This window comes from Papio anubis, chromosome 15 (assembly GCF_008728515.1).
Source record: "Papio anubis isolate 15944 chromosome 15, Panubis1.0, whole genome shotgun sequence".
NCBI classification, from domain to species: Eukaryota; Metazoa; Chordata; class Mammalia; order Primates; family Cercopithecidae; genus Papio; species Papio anubis.
In genome coordinates, this window is record NC_044990.1 from 26552308 (window position 1) to 26558389 (window position 6082).

The following is a 6082-nucleotide window of genomic DNA, read 5'->3' on the forward strand; positions in this document are numbered from 1 at the left end:
ATAATGAAAATGTTTATTCATAGCCTTCGAGGTATTTACACAAACATGTATTTAAAAGGGAATCAGTGGGGGGCGGTGGCTCACGGGTGTAATACCAGCACTTTGGGAGGCTGAGGTGGGCAGATCACCTGAGATCAGGAATTTGAGACCAGCCTGGCCGGCATGGTGAAACCCCGTCTCTACTAAAAATACAAAAATTAGCAGGGCATGGTGGCAGGCGTCGATAATCCCAGCTACTCTGGTGGCTGAGTCAGGAGAATTGCTTGAACCCAGGAGGAGGAGGTTACTGTGAGCTGAAATCGTGCCATTGCACTCCAGCCTGGGAGACAAGAGTGAAACTCGGTCTCAATAAATAAATATAAAAGGGAATCATACTGTACGTGCCATTTTTAACCTGAGTTTTTTCACTGTGTAATTATGTATTTTTTCCGAGATAATGAGAGTGAAAGCTCTGACGGAGCCAGGAACAGTGGCAAGAATGCTGATCGGCAAAGAGCAGGTGGTGAGATCAGAAACTCCCCCACTAACCTGCTGAATTGCGATCCTCTCCCTCATATTCTCTTCCCTCTATCTTCTGATCCTCCCTGACTTCATGTCTCTCCTTCTGTTTGCCTTCTACATGCTCTTTCCCTTTCTCTTTTCTTTCACCTTCTACCCTCAATTCTCTCTACTAAAGCAACCGAGGCCTTCAGGACAAGGGTTAATATTTAATAGAATTAAACTTCCTGCTGATTTGACAAGGGATGCATAACCAGGAAGCTGGAGCGACAGCTGCACCCTCCTCTGAAGTGGGGATTTTCTGAGCAAGCCCAGGCAAGAGCCCTCTGTTCTTTTTTTTTTTTTTTTTTGAGACAGAGTTTCATTCTTGTTGCCCAGGCTGGAAGGCTGGAGTGCAACGACATGATCTTGGCTCACTTCTCCTGCCTCAGCCTCCCAAGTAACTGAGATTACAGGCATGCGCCACCATGCCCGGCTAATTTTGTATTTTTAGTAGAAATGGGGTTTCACCATGTTAGTCAGGCTTGTCTCCAACTCCTGATCTCAGGTGATCCACCCACCGTGGCCTCCCAAAGTGCTGGGATTACAGGCATGAGCCACCACACCCAGCCTGAGCCTTCTGTTCTTGATGATGACTGTTATTTCCACTCGGGAGCCCAAATTAAAGTTCCTTATTTGTCTCAGAAGCAAGGTGTGGCTAGAGGCAGTGGGGTACCCAGGTTGTCAGGAAGAGCCATGTCAGGACGATTGCATTTCTGGAATTGAAACCAACGGAGAGATGGTTGACAGAAGGTGAGGACTGAGAAGGAGGCAGGCATGAAAATCCAGAACAAACCAGTTGCAGAGCTTCCACACTGGTGTTGCAAAACCGGTCACAGAAAGCCAGTTCCTCTTGCTTTAGGTGGCGATAATCTTCTACATGCTGGTTACCTCAACCCCACTGACAAAGACATTTCCACTTGTAGTTATTAATCCACTGGTAGTGAGGAAACTACCAGCTTGAAAACTTTGAAATGAACTTTGAAAACTTCATTGGGCTGGTGTGAAAGAAAGTCAGCGCTTTCTACTACACTAAAGCCAAATTGTGTTTTTCAGAGGCCGTGGAAAATTACTATTTTCATTAAATGCAAATTGTTGCCCCCAAGCCAGTGACATTCTAAGGGATGAAACTATCATTGGCTTTATTAACTAGGAGAGGCTACTTTACTCAGCTCTCTAAAGGCACTCTGCTGTGGAAGGTTCTAGAAAATGAGTGGAAAGTGACTCATTCTCCACCCTCATCCCCAAAACCAAAACTCCCCCTGCGGCAAAACACCCCCTGAAGCAGCAGGAGTTTATGGATTATCCTCAGAGTGGGGGTGTAGCACGTGGGCCAGTAGATGCTTCAGGGGGCAGCAATTAAGTGCTTCGCCAGGGACATTAGTCACAGTGGGTGGGACCCTCCCTGTCATCCTGCAGAAATGGGAGCCAGAGAAGCTGGTAATAGCTGAAGAGAGGGAGGCCCCATTCCCTACAACCTCTCCCTTTTCCCAGCACAGCAGCAAGTACTTAATATGTACAAGCACTTAGCATATGTACAAGGTCAGAAAGGAGGTGAAAAATAGGGAGAAGGTGTTTTGACATAAATATTTCCAGAAAGGATCTCTTAAGGAAGAGCATCTCTGGCTCACAGCAGAGTTGAAACTTAAAAGATAAAAAAAAAAATTATTCGAGAAAAACTAGAAAATTTTTTCCTCCTCCTCACCCGGAGAAACAAATCTCTACTTGTAGTAGCACCTGAAGTTTTACCATTAGTGACTCATTCCTTCGTGAATTACAGGAGACTGGTATTTAAGAGGTCTGTATTGAAATGCAAATATTTGTGAGACCTGCCAATAATTTTCGCTAGCATCAGAATCCTTGAGATGACCTCAAATACAGATTCCTGGTGGCATAGACATGCATACTTCGTCCCCCTAGTCCTCACTACAACCATGGCCTTCAGCCGATAGATGGGTTCTCCAGTTCTCTGGCTTCTGATGGGACCCTGATGTAGTTAACTTAAGTTCTTGCCTTTGCAGGCTAGAAAATGATTTCCACTATGGCGACAGTTTGGCTACCTCAATCAGAATGGACCCTTTATAGTTAAAGATGAAAGCAATGGAAAACTGTAAATAGTTGGGTTTTTAAAATTTTGGCACGTCAAAATGGAGGGCGGCTATACAGGAGTCAACACTGTCACCTTCCTCCACTGAATCCATGGCCCCTTCCTATATCTTGTCTCATTCTTTTCTCCTTGATTTCTCTACAATTACATTCTCTTTCTCCTTTTTCTCCTACCTCTCAAGACACAGACATATTAGGAATGCAACTGTATTTGTCTTATACGTACTTAATCATTTAATACTTTCTTTCCACAACATAGTGAGAAATAAAATTCTAAGCCCCCAACTGATTGAATGGACTCTTGGCCAAAGGAGCCCCAAAGAAACCTTGGAAGCTGAATTCATGGCCACAATCTGACACTTCCTCCCTCGATAAAAGTCATTAGGTTTCCTTCTCTAAATTCTAAACAGAAACCAGTCCTTTCAACAGGCTACTAGCCTGTCTTCCCAGACACAGAACAAAGACAAGATGAGGTTAATGGTTCCTTCATCACTCCCCAAGACCACTGCTTCCTCTATTCCCCTTTTCTTCAACGCTGGCCTTATCTGATATGAAATGTAGATTTTGGGAGCACTAATTAAGTCTCACAAATACATTCTCATTGGTCTCACTGCCGCCCCTCATCCACCCCTTTTAAAAGAAAATGAAGAAATACTAAACTTCCTGAGAATCTCTTTGGAAAAAACAGCCACAGATGCTTCTGTGACTCATGTTTTTTCCCGGGCACGCCCTCACACTGGCTCAAAACCTGGATGATTTGAATCTTAGGCTTCAATCACTCATTTTGGTTTTCAACAGGTTTAATATTTTACTTGAGAATAGAGTCGTGTCAGTGAGTTGGCTATTTTTACTCAATGGGCTTAGCAGCTATGATAGGGGAAAAAAGGCCTTACCTCTGTTTTGTGATGTTAAGAGTGAAGGGATCATTGATCAGGTGCTGAGAGCCACAGGGCCACCTAGAGTGTCAGAGGGTAACAAGGGTGAGTTGGGGGTTTGAAAAAACAAGACCAAGGACAAGATCCCCCTCCCTCTCAGACTGGCAAAAGAACAAGTTAAAATCAGACCTGACCATTGAGCCCTGGTTAACAGTCCACCCTGGGGCAGTGGCAAAGACTCCACAAGTTGCTCTCTACTCACCCCCTCCATAAGATTTCCTCAGGTCGGGAGGGCACAGGGACCCAGGGTTATTCGGCAGAGTTGGGACAACCATAATGTGCCTCTTCTACCTGTTGGCCTCCTTTTCCCCACTTCAATACATACAGGTGAAATCAAATGAAAATTAACACCAAGGACCCCACAAAGGGTAAAGAAGCCACTAAAAGCCAAGAAAGCAGAGTGTGTGGACAAAAGAAGGGGGAAGTCACTCCAAATTCTCTGGGTTGTTAGGTGTAGTTTGGAAGACAAAGTTACTGATATTTTCAAGCCTCAGCTGGCCAAGCCCTCTTCTCCCCTAGATGGGGATGCCTCCATGAGCTCCAACAGGCAGCCTGGCCGACCTCCCAGCTCTGCTCTGTTGCTTGGCACCCCACAGAGTAGAGAAGGTGAAGCCCATAATGAACACACTGCCCTGGCCACTTACTTCCCCCAACCAAAGAAGCCCTCGTCTCCCAGTCCTAGACCATTTCCGGAGACCAGCTTGTGACACAGCCACAGCCTCTGGTCACTCTGTCAACTATCTGCAGTTCCTCCTTCTTCCTTTCCTCTCTCCCCTCATAAACAATGACCGTTGATGTTTCCACTAGCTAAAGATGCTGATGCCAAGATTAGCTGTGGTCAAGATTATATTCTCCATCCTCCAAAACAATGACCAAAATGTTTTATTTTATGGCTAGGAGTTTTACTTTCTTTCATATGAAATATTTAATATATTTTTACTGTGCTCATTTTTGTTCTGTGTGGTGATAGTTAATAGCAAAACTTATGCTACCCAACCAAGAAATAAACAAGGAACTTCTTGATCACAGGAGGAACTAACCATGCAGCTGAAAGCAGAGGCGCAAAAAAGAGCTTTTTCTATATTTGATTCCATTTCTGATTTGTATAATCTCCCCATCAAAAAAAAAAATCAACGAATTGTGTAATTCAGTTTCTCAAGTGTCATAACAACTTGTGTTCCCTGTTCCAATCTCCCCACACACAGAATTCTTAATAAGAAATGAAAGCGCACATAGACATCTATTGTTTTAAGCAGGTAGCTATATGCCTCTGCTGCCACTCGCCAAAGACAGGGCAAGTTCTCATTTGTGTAAAGCCCAGATACCAATACTTAACAGCTTTCTCTTCTATAAGTTAAAATCTAAAAAATAGAATTTCAGAACAAGGGAGGAAAATATGAATATTACAACACATAATATTGAGGCAACCATAGTCTCATGGGAAAAAAAAAACCAGGATAGAACCCAGATGATGCAGAGTTTTAACTGTAAAAATAAAAGCACAAAAGTAAGAGAGAAAAAATGGTTTTTTAAAAATACGTTTTGGAGGTTGGGTGTGGTGGCTCACCCCTGTAATCCTAGCACTTTGGGAGGCCGAGGCGGGTGGATCATGAGGTCAGGAGTTCAAGACCGGCCTGGCCAACAAGGTGAAACCCCTTCTCTACTAAAATACAGAAATTAGTCAGGCATGATGGCAGGTGCCTGTAATCCCAGCTACTCAGGAGGCTGAGACAGAATTGCTTGAACCCGGGAGATGGTGGTTGCAGTGAGCCAACTGCACTCCAGCCTGGGCGGCTGAGCAAGACTCCGTCTCAAAAAAAATTTTTTTTGGAGTCAGGAGGACCTTTCTAAGTATTACATAAAACCAAAATGCCATAAAAGTCTGATAGATTGAACAATATACTTTTCTTTTTAACTTCCAGAAACAAAGCCAAAAAAAGACAAATGACAAAATGAGAAAAATGTGTTGGCAACTCTCATCACAAACATGTAATTTCCTTCAGATAAAAAGAGCTCCAAACTTAATACTGTAAGAAAAAGACCAAAAACCCAATAGAAAAAAAAAAAAGGGGAAAGGATACAAGTAGATAGTTTACAAAAAAGGAAATAGAAGTGCCTCATAAACATGTAAGAAAATGTTTTTGTAAGTTAATTTAAATAATTCAATTTTACTGTATTTAAATGTAATTTAAATTTAAATTACACTAATATATCATTCTTTGCCTATCAGATCGACAAATTGCAAAAAGTTTGATAATGTACTTTGCGAGCAAGGCTGTGAGAAAACAAGCATCTTACCTGTTGCTAGTGAATGTAAACTGATACCATCTTACCAGAAGGCAATTTAAACAGTATCTTTTATTTTGCAAATGTATATAACCTTGACCTGAAACTCTACTCGTAGGAATTTATCCTATAGATATGCCCGCATATATGAAAAAGCAAGTACATAGAAATTTCTTTGCAACTGCTCTGTTGATTTGCAAATAGATTATTATGCAGAA

General features: G+C 42.6%; 1 long non-coding RNA gene across 1 annotated transcript; it reads right to left on the reverse strand.

Annotated features, from left to right (window-relative positions):
• Positions 1-1015: 1015 nt before the first annotated feature.
• LOC110741688 lies at positions 1016-5125 on the reverse strand. The gene is made up of 3 exons (XR_002518357.2): positions 3781-5125; positions 3537-3599; positions 1016-1253 (listed from the first exon to the last, which is right to left on the reverse strand). It is a non-coding gene; the product is annotated as an uncharacterized LOC110741688 (long non-coding RNA).
• Positions 5126-6082: the final 957 nt, after the last annotated feature.